Source organism: Nomia melanderi, chromosome 2 (assembly GCF_051020985.1).
Source record: "Nomia melanderi isolate GNS246 chromosome 2, iyNomMela1, whole genome shotgun sequence".
Classification (NCBI taxonomy): Eukaryota; Metazoa; Arthropoda; class Insecta; order Hymenoptera; family Halictidae; genus Nomia; species Nomia melanderi.
Window position 1 is genome coordinate 287,450 of NC_135000.1, and position 21,458 is coordinate 308,907.

Sequence of the window (21,458 nt, forward strand, 5' to 3'; positions counted from 1 at the left end):
TTTTACAACGTACAAATTATTTCGAAGAATTAGGAAAGTGGAACGGAAACTCCAAACATTCAACTAAGCACAGTAGCTTATGAATGCTCGAATGAAAAAAAACTTTCGGTATCTTATTTCTTACACACTCAACTATCTTGAGGAAAATCAATTTTAATTATTGTGCTGTGCACTCTTAGCTTGGCGGTTGCGTTTATACGGAAAAGAAGTGTAACGGCGCATGGTTCACAGCCCGAAAGGTCGAGAAAATTACTTGCAGAGCTTAAAGCAAAAGCCCAAAACTTTCTTTGACTTCTGCGAGTAAAAAGATTATCCGCAAATTACTTTATAACGCGCGCAGCACGGACCAAATGTGTTTCCCCCCGCAATAACGCTTGCTAACTGCTATTGTTACGGGACTATCCGGCCGCGCGACAGCTGCCTACCGATTATCAACCCTTTTGGAGCGTTACAAGAAGTCAGCCGAGTCGGGGTTCGCGTTCTCCCATTTTGATATAATAATTCAACATTTTGGTCTCACCAGCTCGAGGGACAATTTGCATTAAACGGGATTACAACGGATACTGCAAAATTTTATTACGTCACGTTCCACGTGGAGCTAAAATGAATGCAGGAGGCAGAGGGAGTTATACAAAACCCACCAGACAGTGGGAAATACGACAAATTAAAGGAGGAATTGATCAGAAGGCTATAAAAATCGCAGAAGCAGCGAATACAGCAGCTCCGACACCTGTGGACTCAGCAGACAGCACGGTACTTGAAATTAGCGGAATTAGCTGATAAAATTAACGAAATTGACTTCGCCGGGCGATGCATCGCAGTCTCGACTGAAAGTCGGTTTGATATGTTGTGCGAGCAAATGGCTCCACTCATGCAGTAGATCGAGGAGATGTCACCAGATGGAACCATGATCCAAGGACAGCAACGGTGAAGCAGCGGATTCCGCAAATCAAGCAGATGGAAATGGAGATGACGCAGCCGATCGAAGAGTCCATCGCAGGATACAGGGTTCATCGCAAGTACCAGTCCACAAAATAGACGAACTCGACGTATGCTGGTACAATACCCGTTATGACGACCGCGCAACACAATGCACCATCCGCTCCGCCAACAAAATTAAGGACACGGAGCAGAGAAATGAGACCGATCGACACTACATACGGCAGAGTACATCGATTATAATACAAGCCGCCTTTTCATGATGGATAAACACAGCAGGGTACAGTACCTCGTCGATACCGGCGCCGACATTAGCGTATATCCGCGAAATCTAATTGCTGGACGCCCTCCAAAATCGAATTATACATTATGCACGGCGAATGAGTCGATGTTTCAAACCCCAATAATCAGCGCAGATCTATTCCATCGTTACGGGTTGCTAGTTGACGTAAAGGATAGGTAAAGAAAACTAATAGACAGCACCACACAGTTAACTTTAAATGTAATTAAAACCATCGTCGATGATTCTCTGTACCATAAATTATTATCAAAGTCTATCAATATTACACGGCCGATACAAACACACTTAGACGCGAAACATACACTCTGCGACAAAATTATAAGACACCTGCGGTTTTATTTAATATTTTATTAAATATTATTGAATTAGATTGTAAAAAGTTTCATTAAAATTTCTAATTTTTGATAAAATAAGGTGCGGCAAAGCTATAAGATAATGTCTTAAAAAAAATATATTTTTTTTCTATTTATTAATAATGTGTTGTGCCACCTTTATTTTTTTATAGTTTCAATTAATCGCCCTGGTATCGATTTAGATAAATTTTTTATTTGATGTTCACTTAATTTGGCTCATTGTTCTTTAATACGAGATTTCAACTCTACTCCACAAATGTTTTCTATTATATTTAAATCTGGAGATCTCGCAGGCCATGGTACAATTTCTATATCATGATCTTCAAAATATTTTTTTACACGTTTTGTTGTATGCACAGCGACATTATCACGTTGAAAAATATAATTTTCACATGCAATAGTGCTGGCATGTGGCGTTAATTGTTCTTCTAATATTTCTATATATTTAATTGCATTCATGCTGGTGTTCATAAATTTTATATCAGTTCTCCCGTGGAACCCTATCGCGGCCCATACTATGATGCCGCCGCCGCCCATTTGCCTCCTTGACATATAAAATTCTTCCTTCCGCAAATCTTGAAAATAAAATGAAATACCATCCGTTCCATTTAAATAGAAACGTTTTTCATCTGAAAAGATAACTTTTCTCCACTTTTTTTCCACTGGTGATGTCTTTCTGCAAACTCTTCCCTGGCTATTTTATGTCGATTTGCAAGTGACGGTTTCTTTTGAAATTTTCGTCTTTTTAAATGTTTTAATTTTTTTTCATAAATCTCTCTACTTTTTAAATAATCGAGCACGGCACATCGATTTCGCCCAATCACTCTTGAAATTTCTGAAGTAGAAGTATTCTTTTCTTATAATTTTACGATCACTTTTATTTGACTGTCTGTCAGCTTTTTCCCACGCAGCATTGTAGTTATATTATGTAAGAACAAAATTATAAATGTTTAATTTTAAGTATACAATTACTTCTAACACTGTGACTACGATTACAGCATAAAATCGACTGACGAAGAGCTACTCTCTTATAGTTTTGTCGCGAAGAGAATAGCATGTTCACATACATTTCTCAAGTTCTTGGAATTGTAGCCTTCGGTATTTCATAGAACTGTAGAATACACTTCTATATAATGTAAACTATAACATTATGAATGAAGGAAGACAAAACTCAAGACTTACATAGAATTTTCATCGAATTTCGCACATGTCTTACAGTTTTGTCGCGGAGTGTAACATCATGCATCATATAAAAACAAGTCGCGAACGTCCGGAATTTGTAAAACTGGAGACGTAGACTTGCTCCCAACAGACTCAAAGTAGTTAAATCAGAATTTGAACATTTGCTAGCGAAAGGCGTAATTCGTCCATCTAAGAGCCCACGGGCCTCACCTCTTCACTTGGTCCCTAAAAAGGACAAGGGATGGAAACCGTGCGCGAACCGTACTAGATCGCTACCCGTTACCCCACATAGAGGATTTCTCACACAAGCCACATAATAAATCGGTATTTTCAAAAATAGATTTGGTAAAGGCATATCCCGAGATACCCGTCGAACCTTCACATATTGAAAAAACGGCAATAACCTCGCCATTTGGTTTATTCGAATATACGAAAATGACATTCTGGCTCAGAAACGCTGCATAAGTATTTCAGCGTTTTACAGACGAAGTTTTGCATGGTCCCGACTTCTGATACGCGTATTTAGGCGATATATTAGTAGCCTCCAGAGATAAAAAACAACACGGGGACAACTTCCAATGCGAGCAAAGTCGAGACTATAATAGAATTCCCCAGACCAAAAACGGTAAAAGATTTGCGCCGATTTTTGAGAATGATAAACTTCTTTTTCCACTTATTTTCTTAACTGACAACGAAGGCATCTTGTGCATCCCTCCGTTGATGTTGGTTTATCTCTGCTTGGAACCATGATCTGTCTAACTCCGTTTGTTTGTTGTGATACCATTTAGACTTGAGTGAGCCATAATTCGCGCAAAATTCCGTCTTAGGGTGGGTTCTATTCGGTCGCATCAATACAGCGCAAATCCCTCGTCTCGCGATTATACGCACCACGGGACACCGCAGACCCATCCGAACGCGCTCTGTTCCGTTATTGGGAAATGGGAACGGTCCCCGAAACACAGCTTCGTTCCATTGGAGAACGAATGCGAACCACATTTCGTGCCCACTTATTCGCGGGGCATTAACAGTCGATTTGTCGTGCGGTTACTGTTCCTCAAATCGGTCCCAGATGATTCCCTTGGAAATTAAAGAGAAAATAAAGAGTTCAATCCCGAGTACACACAATTTATTCGTAGGTAGGAGTACTTCGGACATATGACGGACCTCAACGGCATAGACAGTTCAAAAACTTTAATTCCACATTGAGCCCCTGTTCGGAAACAAAGTTTGACGACAACACTGTGAGTAGTTTTCAACGCGTCAAGCTACACATTCAGCGATTACTCATTGAATGACCTTCTACAAAACGGTTCAAAATTGCAGTTGGATAACTCCATCATACTTCTCGAGGGGCACCACAAGTTTGTTCTTGTCGTAGGCATGGAGATGTTCAGTCAAATTCTTGTACATTCACAAGATCGCAAACATCACTGCATCCTGTGGAAAAACAAATGCGACAGCACCCCCGAAGCATTGCAATTGAACACAGTCACGTATGGAACCGCATGCGGTCGGTATTTGTCAATGCGCATGCTTCAAGAAGTAAACACTCTGGAAGGCACAAATTAACCCCCCGCCTCTTCGATTCTATGGAACAGTGTTTATGTCCACGATGTGTTCATACGCGCGCCGGAAAAGCAGCTAATCGAGTAGATACGAATTCAAATCTGTCAACTCCTAGCTCGGAGTGGATTTCTCCTCCGAAAATGGGCGGGTAATGATGCTGAAATTCTGCGTTACATTCCTGAGATTGAACCATCACACATCGTGGATCTGCGAATGTTTAACGAGCTCAAAATTTTCAGTATTAGGTAGATTTCCTGAACGACCCGTTCTACTTTGATTGGCAAAATTTCGCGGTGAGGGATGAAAAATCAGCAATCGCGAACTGTTGTCGGAAACCGCGAAACTATTCGATCACCTGGCATGGTTGTCTCCCACAATAATTCGCGCCAAGGTATTAATGATTGAGCCTAAACTCAATTCCTTGCTCGTGGGGGCTGTCTGGTGAAGCCCTTTAGGATATACCGGACGTTAAATTAAGAGGCCACTGTTGGCTATTGGAGTGCGCCTGGTGTTGCAAGCGAGTAGGAGTGTTGAAGCGTTGGGTGTTGGAGAGGTAATTTACATCTACCTTAACTAGAATTCTTGTGTTTGAAGACAAAGATTAACAGTAATAAAGTTAAAGATTAAAGTAAACCAACAAAGGTTGACAGTAATAAAGTTAAAGATTAAAGTAAATAAACAAAGGTTGACAGTAATAAAGTAATTATTCTGTTATTAGGCGTGTCAGGTTTAAGCTATATCGGTTTTCGTATCGCTTCTGTATCGATTTAAAAGTGTTATTTTTCGGTTTCGGAAAAAAATGCAGAAACGGAATATAGAATCGAAATGTAGAACCGCAATGTAGAATTGAGATATAGAACCAACGTGTAAAATCAAAACGCAGAATCGAAAAATAACAGTTATAAAATTTTAAAAAGTGCATCAAACAAAAGTTGTGTTCATATTATGAAGTTTTTTAAATGACAATGGATATTTCGCTTTTCGATTCCAGTGTTGTACAAATCGAGAACATATTGCACTTTTAAAAATCTATATAAATATATTTAACAATGAACACAAGGTAAATCATTTTGTATAGCAGAAACGCCTTAGCCATAAAGTAGTAACCTTCATTTTTTTTATGTGAACTGTCGATTTTTGGGATTTCGTCCACAGGTGTACGCACTGTGTGCCGCTGCGAGCTGTCTACAGGAGTAGCTTTAGTACACGTAGCATCTTACTAGAAACGTCTGCTGGCACTTCTACTCTTGCTGTCAGCGGATCTGCATCTCCAGTTAGTAGCCATGTCGGCGAGAATCATAATCGCAAAACCGTAACTGGAGGAAATTTTCGCCTTATTTTAAAAAAGTTATACATAAAAAAAAGTTTGTTCATCAGTGACAGGTACAATTTTTTAACGAAAGTTAATAAAGTAAGTTTTTGCGATCCAAATCATACCGTGTTTGGTGTTATATTAATAAAAAAAATCTGTACAATTATGTGTGTTGTGTAACACCGATACATTGAGTTTAAAATTCTTCTACTGCCTCGACTCCTATTCCATCTTTCTCTTTTCCGTTCTGCCAACCACTACAAAGACGAGCCGCGATACTTGAAAACGGTTTCTACTCTGCCCAAGTTGTCCAAATACGATTCCGAACGGTGGGACAATACGAGAGATATTACTGTACTACTATTACTACTACTACTACAATTACTGCTGCGATTGGTTTGTTCTGAACTTTCTAACACCTCATCAATATTATTGTCTAATATGTTTTTCTCTATAGCAGATTTAATCTCGCTATACACATGCATGACGGCTCTCCTCCAATTATTTGGTGTAACATGCACTACACTGTGTCGAACTAAACATTCAGCATCTGATAAATTAAAGGTTTTGTTGCACATTGTTGAATATTTATTTGCTAAATAAATACAACAGAGTTTGAACTAAGTATATATTTATTAATATATGTTTAATTCGATTTTTAAAACGAACAGAAACAGAAACGCTGTTCTTAGTTTGATGGTTTACTGTAAACTGATGAACGACTCGAAAAAAAGCAAGACGCTCAACGAGTGCAGTAAACGGGAGTCCTCAGGTAATACTTACCCTTGCGAGGGCGGAGACTGCACCAACGGACACAATTTTCATAGCATTGAAAATATATCTAATGCTTATTCTTCTAATGCACACATAATAATAAACCTTTAAATATTTCAAGAAATGCACATTTTGGACGTTAATTATTTACAACAGTGATTACTGAATGATCGGATTGAAGGAGAAGGTGTCAGAAATATACCTAAAGGTGATGGAACACACTTGCGAGTTCTCTAATGCAGTAAGTCTACACACTAGGAAATATATTTTGTCTTCCATTGCCAGGCTGAGTGGCCTTCTGGATCGAGCCCTCTTGTGCTAATGGCCATCTCGATGGTCGAATCAAGTCTCTCAAATCTGCTCTCTCACCTTCACTCCAGATTCCTGAGAGAACGACGGCTGCGGCGAATTCCTCGTCCCCTTCCTTACGTACGGAGCTCGCTTGGGTGTTACGAATAAAATAGCGACTCTGTTGAACATAAAACGCGACCCCTCCCCCACACCATCCTGGTTATCTCGAAAGATGTAAAGACCTTCTCGTCGAGCGAAGAGACGAAAATGTCTGTTCTTCGGATGGTTAGATGGTCTGGACTCACGATCAATAAAACACTCCGCGAGGCATGTCCGATAGTCGGCGTCCCACCTAAAAAGAACCCTTGCATAATCGTTTTTGACGCTCCGCACTGCAATAACGATAAGGAAACGATAGAGGCAATCATGGCTCGAAATAACGAGTCCCGCCAGAGGGAAATAGCGAGGTAACAAACAAAGGTTGCCCTTACATCTGCCGCGAAGAACAGGGATGCACATAACCTAGTCCTCGATGTTGCCAATACCGTACGCGACATCCTCCGTAAGAAGAACCACATTTATATTGGCCGGAAATGCTGTTCCACACGCGACTATATAGTAGCCACGTGCTGCTATATAGTAGTACTATTGCGCATATAAAGAAATCTGCGGGCACTGTGCTTCTTCCGGGCACAATTTCAAGATGTGCCCAAACAAACTCCAGTGGGTGGTATGCTTCAACTGCTGCCAAAACGTCAAGGAGTACAAAACATTCTATGACCAATCGAGACTGCCTGCGTCATATCTCCGCGGTTAAACGCCCTGCCAGTTTTTACCCTGGATAACCTGCATTAGGCACCCTCGTCTGTTACGGGGGCAAGGGATAATGTGAGACTTTTATTCACTGAACCTCCAGGAGTGTTCCATCCTGCGCCATAACGGAAGGTTTCCCGGAACCAAACATTTACCCTCGGCGACAATGCTCCGACCCACCTAGAAACGCCTCAGGCCCTCCAGTGCACCGGTTCCATAGATTCCGTGGGGAACCCCGGGCTCGGCGACCAGAATCTTAAGATGAGAGACTCGACGGGCCTGAGCTTCTCACCCGGCAATTCCGTCGGCACCTACCCCCACCCATACGAGAGCGATGGGAAGTGTACTCCTCTCCCTCTCTGTCGCCTCCTTATGCCTTATGATCTGCTCACAGAAGGAGACGATGACTTCCCACTTTCGATACCCCTCCGATAGGGCCCGAATGACCGCAGCCGGAGAGAGGTCTCGCCTTATGACCTCGACCAGGACCCGGCATTCGTCAGCCCACGTTGGAATTTTGTCCAGCGTATGCTGCGCCGTGTGCTGATCGCCGTCGCAGTATTAGCATCTCACACCACGCTCACGCTTATTGCGACGCAGATATTCCCTGAAGCACCCGTATTCGGTGAGCATCCGTGTCACGCGGAAAGGGAGAGGCACCCCACCAGAAGCCCTGATAACACAGCGATCGCTTGGCCCCTCGCCTATAAGACGAAAGCGCCTAACCTCCCACATATACTGCCAGACCCGGTCCTTGGAGCTCTATACAGAGTCTAGGGTATCAGGATGCCATTCCCTGTCGGCATCCACGTCCCCGTCTCCAAACCAGAGGGTGCAGTATCTCCTCATAATCTTGATGTTGGACAGCCTGTGCAGCCGACTCAGAATGAGGTAGGCAAGTCTGTCTGCCACCAGATCAATCGCGACAAAACGGAAGTCACCTCCCCCCTCCCAATCCGGGGAAACAGCCGAGTGAAATGGGGTCCAAACTGTCAATGACTGTCCAGGATGAGCCCCAGATATTTCATTCGATTCCCGACCTGGACTGAAACTCCTTCCACCATTATTCGCGAGTCAGACAGCGGGCGGCCCAGTCGGGACCGGTGATACATCCACAACACCTCCGTCTTAGTGGGCGATAGAGGGCCCGCAGTTTGACTTCCAATGTATCTACCGTGAAAGCCCAACACAGAAGGCCCCCATAGGCGCAGAATTGAGATGCGGCTCAATCAGCCGGCGCCGTAGCCCTACAAGCGTAGTCTCCTGGGGGTGACGAGTCCCGTGGAAATAAACTGTTGGTAGCGTCTAGCTCAATTTTCAAAACTCTACTATCAACCGGATAGTACCGGAGCAGGTGGGATGCTGCTTACCCGCCGGGACCCACGAAAAAGAGGTCCCTAGCCCAGCATGCGGACTTTCAACCACTGCCCCCTCGAGTTCGACACCAAAGAGCCGGAGCATCCTCACGGACGCTGGGTGCGGACCCCCGAGTTACCAGTGCATCACGGTCAAACTGGTTGGGCCGCTCCTCCATGTTTAGACAGCTCATCCCTGCCTTGGCTTGGTTGGCCATGGCTCAGCTCAGGTTATGCCCCCGGGATCACGACATCCGTAGCACTGCACCGAGACATCTCCACGGAGCCACACATACCGTGGCCGGTATGCCTAACAACTCTCCTAGGGCTGCCGAGACATGGCAGTACGGAATCTGGCGCTACAGCATTCGTATTTCTACATACGTGCATGTATATATATATATACGAAATGTAAACTAATGTCGTGTACGTGTGACTGATACACAGACTCTAAACAAACATCTAACAGTTTGAAATTTGTCTTCGTGACAGTAGGATCTTTCTGCTAATATTATCAGAATGCCAAAAATCAGAAAACTTTCGTTGCAAATGCCAAATTTAATGTAATTTAAAACGTTTTGGACGGAAAAAATGTACTATTGTACACGATGATCGACGAACTGTCCGTGAATGTTGACAAAATCCAAGGACTTCATCCCGAAAGCTAGTGGAATCATAACAATACAATTATCTTTATTAAACAATATTAATAGTCATTTTTACTCCCTGTCCACTTACTTTTGTCCCCGACAAAATATTACAGCAAAGAAAAAATACCATGAACAAAGGAATTACTGTATACTGATCAAATGACGCTGTTTGAATCTCTATGTGCTGCTACTAGCGGAGGATGCTAACGAGTGAACGAGGAACGCTTTCCCTTCGATGATGGTACTATACGGAAAAAGGGGTCTCTGGTATTTTTCCTGTTTCTGTCTGAATACGAGAGTAAAAACTGTGCGGAAAATTAACCCTCTACGCTCAAAAGTTTCTCACTTGAAATGTTCAATACTTTCTAACTAGATGTAGACGAGATTCTTTAAAATGAATTTATTAAGAAGTCACACATGAATTAGGGAATTAAAGCTATTTTCTTTCATTATTTCACGTATCGATGCAGTATACAAAGGTTAATGGTAAATACTAAGGTTTATAATTTTGCTGTATCAAATCATCTGGCGACTGGGAGTTACTTCTCGAGTGCAAAGGGTTAATTGTGCTAATTGGCTTATATATGAGGGACGAATGTACATTAGATGGCGTATCTGTAAATTACATGAACTATTGAACGTCTTACATTGTCATAAATGCTGTTCGTTTGACACATGAGCCAGGAGTGTAAGAAGAATGATGCTATATGCCAAAGATGTGGAAAGAGTGGGCATATAAAAAGTACTTGTGGGAAGAAAGAATGTTGTCGCAATTATAAAATCAAAAGGAATAAATGTAACCCCTTAGCGACGTCCTTGGAGTGCTATGAATATGTAAGGGTGGTTGTACGTGAACGAATGAAGATAGGAATGGAATAATGGCTGAATGTATATTAAACACGAGTCAGTGTAACTATCACAGAGCGGATGCGATTACGTATGATCTGGATGTCTTGATGTGTAAGAAACGTGCGTGTATGGCCATCATACAGGAGCCGTATTTGGCAGTGAATGGATGTGTTAAATTGCCTGCTTGTATAAATGTGTACGTGACTGAGGTTGTCGACAAAAAGGCCGTCGTGGCCATTAACGATGAGGGAATGGAATCAATGTGTGTGACAGAATGTACAAATGAATGTGGCGTGTATGTTTGGATTAAGGGGGATTGCGCCGAAATGTATGTTGCGTCTATGCACCACAGGTATGGGCAAGACTTAGAGAATTGTAGTGTCTTCCTTGTGGTATAGCAAGAGTGACCTGTATTCAAGAGAAAATGTGCTGTCTGGTGAAATGCTTGGGGGATGGATAATTAGGAATGGAATGAATGAAAAGCCACTCGAGTAATGGCTCGGGGCCGGTGGGTGCACAGTTACAATACCGTTATATCTAGCCTTTCCTCATGGAATGGGTGTCACCTGAAAGGGCGACCTTTAGAGAGATTCGACTTGTACGAACATTACGGCTAAAAATCCGAAAAAACAAACACCAATAAGTAAAAAGTGGGTGGACCCATGTTAACTGAGTTTTCTTATTCAGCTTACTGAGTTGTACACGCCCTATCATTGGTGCGCAATTTTGATACACCCTCTATATACAGCAGACAAGATAGAGTACGTTTAACTACCACAGCACGGTGAGCATTCGATAAACCAGGCGAGATTCACAAATTTAGTTCTCTTTTTCTACTTGTCTGCCTAATGTTATTGTCGGAATATTTCATTCTATTAGTATCGATGAGTAAAAACATATCCTGCATCTATTATCCTATCTATGCTATCTATCTATCTAGATTAAAAAAAATTTAAAAGGGATTCCATCCTACATGCAATAATTTTCCTGAGTTTGTACTTTGTAAACTCAAAGATTTGTGATCTCAATGTAATCTGGGTACATTACATTCATTAATTTATTACAATTATGCGTTTGATGAAAATATAATGGAATTACAAGATAAATACTGTTTGTTGGAACTCTACTACCATTTTCTGTTATTACTTTATTTCAAATGAATACTTATGATATGCTTAATACTACTCTATGCTAATCCCATCAAAATGCACTTTGCAGGTCCGATATATAGGTTTTACGTACTTTTCACTCGCGTTTACAGTAAAACTCAATTCTACAGTCACAGCATGTACGTTTATCTTCAGTTTAGCAGTAACACACCATCGAATGGTATTGCGTATATACACATGTATACAAAGAGGAGAAGAAAGATTAATTTGTGAGTTATAATTGTGGTAATAATTCGATAACTTAGTCATGGCTCACAAATTGAACTTTCCTATTCGCTTTGTTTCATAACTGTCTTCCCTACTTTATTAAAGTATCTATATGAAATAATCCTTATATAAACATAATTTTTAAAGCAGTTCTCACAAGCATACTGAAAAATGCCTAAAGCAATGAGTTCTGTATGCCTGTTTCTTCAAAAGTTATGGAACGTAAGACAATATATAAAATTCATTAATTTATTACAACTGTATTACTAAAAATGATTATTACCCTCTGTTTTAGATTAACCCCTTTTCCTACAACAACGAGTAAGACTCGTGGTGAATATTTGCAATATGATTCAACAAATATATACATTACTTAGTTAATTTGAATTCAAAATAAATATTATTCCTCTGCAGTCAGCTATTATACTGAAAAGGAAATATAGGCATAATATATGCTTAGACTTTTTCTCTGTTTCCAATAAATTATTAATGATCATGTAGACGTATCGTTCAGAGTTGAGAAAGAATCACAGGCCAATGGGTTAACTGTTAATCAATGCAATATATGCTGCTTTGAAAAGAGTTTATATAATTTATACCTAAGGCACGACATACACAATTAAAATGCAGAGACATTGTCTCGCAAGTTCCTCGAATAAATATACACTATCCTATCATTTGTTTGACTTCTTTGCCCTCTATCGCATCATGCATGATATCGCTTTGACATTCAAAACTACTGATTGCTTTTTCAAGTATTTACATAATCTATATTTGCCAGTATTTTCATCCCGTTCTTCGTATAAAAAGGATGGATTTGTCGTGACGGTAATGGTTATAACATGTCTACAGGTGCTATTTAAATATAATAAAAATACTATAAAAAATGAATGATAGTTACGAATTACAGTAAATCTGTCAAAGTACTCATAACATTTAGTTTCGTGATCTTCTATTGTCACGGAAGGCTCTGTTTACTGTCAAAAAATAGTCACATAAGTGATATCACAGTTTTAAGTACTGATGCTTCTGTTTACGATATAATGTCCGCATATATTTACATATAAAAGGAAAACACGCAAATGTTACTGCAATTATTTTAGCAGAAACGCAAGGGATTAACTCGTGCAGTCATGAACCAGAAACTCAACCTCCTGCTTTTAGTTATTGCTCTTATTTTGATGTCAGAGAACTTTGTGGAATCAGTGTGGGTAAGAGATGACGTTCCTATAATTTATTCGGTTTGTTATACCATGGATTATTTTACACACACATTTCTTCGTATAATAATTCTTACTGATGGAACCTAGACATGCAGAAAATTACAACAGTGACGATGTTTAAGTATAAATTACCGAAATATGTGCAGGTTATTCCCACGGTTATTCTTTTCTGTCGAGCATAATACACAACAACATATTTTAGAGAAATTGCATAGCGATGTTGAAATTTAATTCTTGGTAAAGAATTGATGCAATGGATATTTAGACCCAAAATACAATAATTATCATAATAAATTAAATCTATTGTAGAAATCATTTTATATTTGAATAAAAAGATGAAACTTCTTGCATGCATCGTGTTTCTTATACATGTTATATTTAATATACAAAAGGTAGATACGTTTGCAAAGGGATTAAAAAATTAAATAAATTTATTTTCATATTATTTTGTGCAAATGCAATTTACAAATTAGCATATTTAGATATTATTTTGTTCGTGATCAGTTTCATGATAAAAAATATAAATGAAGTTCTTTCTGTCATAAAAATGGAGAATACGGATTGTATTTATTGTTGAATGTTATTATAGAAGATATATACTACATTCTTGCATGTTCGCTACAAAGCTGTCAAAAACGGTTTCGTTATAAAAGAACACAAGAAAATGCAACTCCAGTCTAGTAATAAGAACGTGCGAAATTCGGTTCAACGAATCATAGACGAAAAACTCAGATTACTGTTTTTATTAGTTTCACTCGTTTTAATGTTAAGGAATATTGTGAAATGTAAGATAAAAATGTGAATATTCTTTTATTTACGCATTTCATCCTACTCAAATGATATTGCAAAAATCTTCATAGATATTCTTATGTTTCTAAGGAGCCACGAGCGTGCAGAATTATAACCAAAAGACATTGTAGTAGCATGAAATATAAAAATATGTGTCCGGTACTACGACAATTATTTTCTTTTATGAATTAATAATTTCTAAAAATTTAATCAAACATGCGATAACTGGAATTCCCTGTTTCAGAGTGTATGTGGAGGTAACGGAAGAGGATAATCAAATAACGTTTAAAATATAATGAATTGCATGATTCTGAAGATAATATAAGAGAGAGAGCAAAGGTGATGTAACGGTACTGATTATTAATACACAAAAAGAAAACAATTATATTTCAGCAAATAAACGATACACCTACAAGAATTTACGATTTCAAACGCACGACCGCGTTTGTCCGCGCCCTGATCAACAAGCCAGCCGCGTGCATCTTATGTGGCGCCGCTTTAAATTATGGAACCTCACAAAACATTATTATTAAAAATATAATTGGGTGTAACTGTAACTGGATCTACGGCTTCAGAGTGAGAAAATACACTACAGAAACGTTTTATAAATCCATAAATAAATACTCCACTGTAGTATAAACTCAATTAATTAAACAAGCTTTATATGTAAATACAAATCAACACAAGCTGTGAAATAAATGTTAATCCCGCCTTGAAATTCTTCGTGTGGAAAATATTACAAGTACTCCCGATATAAATACAAAAAATCAGCGTCCTTCTTCCGTGCTCCGTGTCCTGAAAGTGTTTTAAAATCCACAAAGAAAATCATATTTGTCAGTGAACGGTTTAATTTTGTCCGCGAAATCGTGACCCGAGGATCTACGAAGACGAACATCTTCCTACAAAGTCGTGTAGCCTTAGACTTTGCTGTTGATAACGACGATCAGTTGTTGAGATTCCGTTGCATATTCGCTCGCTCAGAGATCACGCCACGGTACGGGCCGCGTTCTCGTGAAAAGGTTGCAATCTTAACAACCTCCTGCGATGACTATTACATACAGTATATAATTAAAGGGTGTAACTGTTGCGTACAAATGATAGGGCGTGTACAGCTCACCAAACCGAGTAAAAAAAACCCAGTGAACATGGGTCCAAAACTCAAATAGTTTCCAAGATAAAAATATTTTTAGTTTCAAAAATATGTATGAGGACCGAATCAAGAACACTGAATTTCCTCGAAAAGTATCACTAATACTGAAGGGAACATTTTAAAAATCCTGCGCTCCTGTACTATACATGTCGATGGACACTCCGAACCCATTGTCCGCATCACCGAAAAGGGTGCAAATTGAATCTATGCTGGAGACGGCGACTAGGCCAGACGTTTCGAGGTAACACATAGGTTTTCCCGGAGTCGCTGGAGCGATAACGGAATTGGTCTGCCGAGAGGAACTGACAAATTTTACCCAAAAAGCAAGGCATTCTTATTGCAGCTCTTGTACGGGGTACTTCTGCGATTAACACTTGGAAAAGAGCCTTCTCGCAGCGAAATATATTCTAGCGTTTAAAACTTAACGCTACATCACCAACAAATGTGTCAAACAAAAATGACAGTGTATGAAATACTATACCTCATGGTGGTAGGTATTTGACCGTACCGTGAACTTGTAACGTCTTGCGGAAGTCACGATGCTTATTATGTTAAAGACTTAATGTTGAGTATATCCCAGAAAATTCTTGTAATTTTTACAGTACATAAGGAATATTATGAAATATCTTGTGACTCCCAAGTACTCTCAGGTTCGAACAAATCTCACTGTTTTGAGCACACTCTCCACTAGATAATCTGTAAAAATTATGTTCCCCTTTGGCCCATTTTGTGAATTATTACTGTTTAAAGGTAACTACCGACGCACTATGGGGTATTTACCTCCCAAACGCGGCGAAGAACATTTTACGAATGAAATCGTGTATGTAAGGCTTATTTATTAGAATTTGGTACTGTTTTCGGTATTGTTCAGGACAAGAATGCCCACTGTTTAATATAAAATAACAGTTGAGTGCTATTATCCATAATTATAACAGCGGGCGCAATTTTTAATAAACATTGCACGCGGCTCCTCGTTACGCAATCTTCGCATCAGTGCGGAACTTTTCATTTTAAGACGTATTTAGTAGAATGCAGTATCATTTTTATCACTGAAAAGAAAAAAACGTGCTCTTTAATGTAATATAAAAATTGTTGAATTGAAATTTATTACTATTTGTTATAAATAAAAATTACTGCAGCAATTTAAATGAAAAGCTTTACCTTTTATATTTAGTATTACTTTCTATATTTTTATATGAAATATTATCATTTTAACATAATTTTTATATGCAGATTTTCAAATAAATTATGAAATGGTCAGAATTTATCACAACACACCGTCAATCACAAGTCTTTCTAAAAATATCCAATTTACCCAGATAAATGGAAGCGTTATAATTTATGTCCACGAACGTAGGTGACGTATTTCTGCGACCTACAGGTTCCCCCCGAAACTGTTAGAAAAGAGTGACGACAATAAGGTATTATATTTCAATAATGTGAATTAACGACTTGACAAATTTAGGTGATAAAACGTCAGAAACTTTCACAGATAATCTTTATTGTCCGCGATGGATTTATACTGACGGAGTTTTCTGTCAGCGACAAAGAAAAAAACATGGCTCTAACAATAGCAAACTGTTACAATTGTAAAGTATTGCTTGTTATTTTTGTATTTCGATTTATCAGAATATATAAAGACGATCGATGGAAGATCCGAGATGGTTATGATACAATGGTTATGAACATAGTTTACAGTCACGATATTAGTATGATATAAAATGGAAATGGTAATAATAAAAATGGTAAATCGATACATTGGTAGTAAATCGATAACATACTAACGAAAATTTAATCTTAATGGAAAGACGATCGTATTTCAGCAAGCTAATAAACAAAAATATTCATCGTGAGTAATGGATCTACAATATTTCAGTCACGAAAAATAAGTCATAATGATAAGTTTGTGTTTGACCTAAATATATAAAAAGCCAACGTGACCGTTGCCTTCAACACATTCAAAAAATCTAAATCTGGTAACATGTATACAAAAATGAAGGTCGTTCTCTTCGTTTTGTCCATGACCTTCCTATCGTCGTTTTTTATTGCATCCACTGAGGCGGTAAGAAATGCAATTCGTAACATTGTTTTGATAACAAATAGTGTCAGTATGCTGACAATATTTAATACATTAACCAATTTTAATCACTAAAAGTACAGTAATCATTTATTACTTAATTGTTTTCTAGGCTCCTGAAATTGACGATATATTTTATCCATCAAGAGGTTGATGACGGTACCATGGTGATACATACATACGTTGTTTGTCATGGTGATTCTTAATAGTAATCACTATGTAACATTGTAGAACCTGAAATACATGTAAAGCATATAGCATATAAATCGTACAACATTATTATTGTAGGGATAGGTGTCATAAGCGGCGATGTCCGTCGCAAATAGGTTCACTTATTAATGACTAAGGTTTCTTAAATAATAATCCCAGCTCACTTGAACTATTTAACTCTTTTCACTTTTCGTAATTCTAACGCGACAGCCGACTTTCTCTCTTTTTAACTCGCTGTGCTGTATATCGCCGCGTCCGCGACCTGCATTGCTTATATCAGTCGCATCCATACATACGCTCTCGTAAATATAAACACACGCACGCGGTTATTTTATTTGACGCTGTTTCTTTCCCGCACTCTCGCGCTCACTCATTCCTAGGGTCATTTACCCGTTTATGTTTATCTATTGGACCGATGACCCGTTTCAAAAATCTGTCGGTGGCTCTACTTTTTCTTTTACGTTAAAGGGCTACGGCAGCCTTCGTGCAGTTTGTCGCACTCACACAAAAAAAAACAAGAAACAAACATGAGTCCTACATTATTTCTGTTACTAAAATTATTTTTTGCGTGATTTTCTTTGTAATAAATAAAGTAGCAACGTCATTTTAAAATGCATTTTAGTATCAAGTAACTACAATCGAAATTGATAACTTTGCAATAATTAGTCACGATCAGTTATCTATATACTCCCATTCGTCTCGTAAAATATGTTTTACGAGTATTACAGTTCACTGCTTGCATGAATATACTATAAACTAGATTAGAAGAAATATTTAAAAAGCGATGGCATAAGTATTTGTGAAGTAATTGCGAATATCGAACATTAGCTAGAACCCCAGGACGAGAAACATGTTAAACAGTGTCCGTTATTCTCTCCTGTTCATTTCTTTTGTCCTGGCATCGGCACTCTTTCTAACAGCAGATGCAGTAAGTACAATATAATTCACTATATTATAGTATACAACGAATGTCACTGAAATGAAACTATCTGTATTGTCAGGTCCCTGGGTGCAATTGCAGAGTTCCAAAGGGACCGATATGCCAGGTAAAGTAATTTCTAATTAATTGAAATTACCATATATTACTATGTTAACACTTCTGAAGTATGTGATTTTATTTATTCTCTAGCGCCGCTGTAGACCTAGAAGACCTGGATAAGGAGTTCGTACGACTCAAAATGCTCTAGAGCGTACACATTATGGTTTATACTAAATGTTATTTTGACGTAACTGAGATATAAATATATGAGTCATACAACTATATGTGATTGCAACTTATTATATCAATAATAAAGGTACACGAGATACCTCGTACATAGCATTGTACGACGAAATCATAATGACGAGGTATCCCGTCAATATCATCGTTCCTTTGACACCGTGAAACCGAGATATTTCGCCCATTGTAGCGAAAGTCTATCGTAGCCTTGGACCTGTTTGTCAGTCAAAATCCTCTGACCTTTTTCCGCCGCGTGCTGTCTCTTAACCCTTTCAATACGAACATTCTGTCCGCCGCGACACTCCCGCTGTACGAGGTGCCACGCCGAAAATGCGCACATAGCACATAGTCAGTCCTCCTTTGTATGAAGATTTTCCTAAGCTTTAAATAAGAACTGTGCTTAATAAAACAATGTTTCTTCTAACAAGTGTTGTTTGTAGCTTTAATATAAAAAGATACTTATATAAAATTCTATTAATTATATAAATAAAATTTATACAAAATTATATACAGATCATATGATTATATACAAGATTATACACAAAATTATATACACAACAAAAATTACTGTTTATATATTTTTAGCTAATATATGATTATAGGTATGACGGCTAATAATATAATTGGGTGTGATATATCTTAAAACAGGGATCTACACATAAACCAACACTGCAATCTTTGCATTCACATCGTGATTCCGATCTTTTGTCATTTTTAATGCAAACTACGCACCGTCGGCTCCGGTTCTTTCCTTTTGATATATACAATGATGGAAAGTGTCTCTCGGTTAGTCTCATCGGATAATCAGTTTTTCTTCTTTGATGATTGATGTAATCGTTATGATATTTATCAATTATTTGTTTCATCAAGCGCAATTGAAACTTCGCCATGGATATGGTTTCATTCCTTTTATACTTATAAAGGCAGTACGCGTTCCATACACAAATATCAATTAGATGAAAAAAAATGTTCGGTACCATTTTAACGTTTTTCGAGTTGAATTTACACTACTTATTACCATATCTCCTTTATCAACTATACCCATTGTATTATTATAATCCACAACACAAACAGGATTTTGTACACTCTGTTTCCCTTCATGTTCGGATACTGTCATGAAATCTGCAGTATGCATACTCGAGATCATGTATACTTCTTTCTTATCAATCCATTTTAATACTAATAAACTTTTCGAGGTACAAAAAGACGCCTCCCCTTTCTTCAATTTATCTTCGATCTTGGGCATTCCTTGCCGTCTTTTTGTTACTGTCCTGCATGCATTTGTGCAATTGTCGTATAATAGGTTACATAACACGAGATTTGAGTAAAAGTTATCCACATAAAGGGTATGGCCCTTTCCTAAATATGGCTTCAAAAGTTCTAAGACGATTGCTCCAGATTTCCCAATACCCTTGATAGGACTAGCCGGAACTGTAGATGCTCCGGTATGAACTATTATATCCTGCACGAATCCGGTTTAGCAATCGCACAGAATAAACGACTTTATTTAAAAGATAGGCAGTCTTTGTATAAAAGTAAACATTCATCTATATAAAGTTCTTGGTATGGCTGAAACGCCGCAGTGACCGATTTTCGCAGCATATCGACTATTTTTTCCATTTTTATTAGGCGGTCGCCAATGCATCCAGGTTCGTGAAAGAAATGTAGCATTCCGAGTAGCAGGAAGTACTTGTCTCTGGTCATTATTCTCCCAAAAATATCGCTGCGTAGATAATCGTCTGTGCTCCTGTACTCCTTGAGTGATAGCTTTTTATTGCGCGTCATCAGTAACGACATGGCTAAAAAACAATACAACTCGTTTCGCATCGTTGTTTCCAGATTATTCGCATTGTTATTGCTCTGTTGGGCCCAATAATAGTTGGACTCGTCTACAAGTATGTCTTCCAACTCTTCAGATATAAATCATTCAAAATAATCAATGATTTGGGATGACCTGCGTATTTCTTTGGTGATTCCCGAATGTTTTGAATCAAATCGATGAATTTTTGGTACAAAATGATTTTTTGTCCATGTTATCCAACAGTTCGTGTCATAAGAGTGTTGGATCAATTCTCTTTCCGACTCAGAACTACTATATATCACATTTATTCTTTGCCTTCTACGCCGATTGAAATTATTTTCATTTTCACAATTCTCGTCATTTTCCGAGTTAGTTAATCCATTTCTGAATCTTTTGTTTGCTCTAAACATTCTATAAAGGACCTAAAATGTTTTAAAATCTACGAACAAGTTTCGGACAAAGCTTAACCTAAAGTTTTTTAGAACAAATGAAATCAAACGACGATTATACCTGTAGCTGTTTTTTCGGAATTTTTGTGAGAAAAGACTTTTTATTAGAATTATTTCTATTATGACAGAAATATCAATCAATCAAAGCAGATGAGAACGCAGAAAACGATTGTTCAAAAATCGAAGAGTCCAAGGTTTTTTATGCATGTGTGCAAAATATACTTTCAATATGATCCTCATCTAATATGTCGGTAAAATAGAATGTAATTTTACCAACTGTAGATGTCGTTTGTACACTCGGATTGTCGCATGGATGCCAGATATATCCGGCACTCATCCATTAGCGGTCATCAAATGGATGCCGGACTATCCGGCGCTCGTCCACATTGGTCATCAGATGGACGCCGGATATATCCAGCGCTCGTACCGGAAGGGTTAACCCTCACAGCACCATGTTAGAGTCCGTTCGGACTGATGCAATTATTAATATTTCGACTATAATCATCACACGGTTCAATCTTTCAGTTAACATAGAATGATGAGAAACATAGAGCAAAAAGAAAATAATGAGAAAATGACAAAGTTCAAATTCAAAATATTCCTAGAAACAAGGTCTCCTTACGTGTCCACATGACTCGGGGCAAAGTGGTTTGTAAGTTCGATTGCCAGAACCGTCGATACAGCGAGGGTTAAAGCTGTGTTGAAAAGTATGCTGAATGGAAGCTACGTCTATAGGATACTAAGATATCACAGCCACGAAAAAATAGTAATGATAAGGA

General features: G+C 38.4%; 1 protein-coding gene and 2 long non-coding RNA genes across 3 annotated transcripts in view; 2 read left to right on the forward strand and 1 right to left on the reverse strand.

The window, feature by feature from the left end:
• LOC143176942 (uncharacterized) overlaps positions 1–21,458 on the reverse strand; it is a 219,580-nt gene that overhangs the window by 68,448 nt on the left and 129,674 nt on the right. The window lies entirely within an intron of this gene.
• Positions 12,807–14,479, forward strand: LOC116433351 (uncharacterized). The gene is made up of 3 exons (XR_004236285.2): positions 12,807–12,972; positions 13,864–13,932; positions 14,018–14,479. It is a non-coding gene; the product is annotated as an uncharacterized LOC116433351 (long non-coding RNA).
• Positions 17,980–18,760, forward strand: LOC116433354 (uncharacterized). Its single transcript, XR_004236288.2, has 3 exons — positions 17,980–18,138; positions 18,212–18,256; positions 18,340–18,760. It is a non-coding gene; the product is annotated as an uncharacterized LOC116433354 (long non-coding RNA).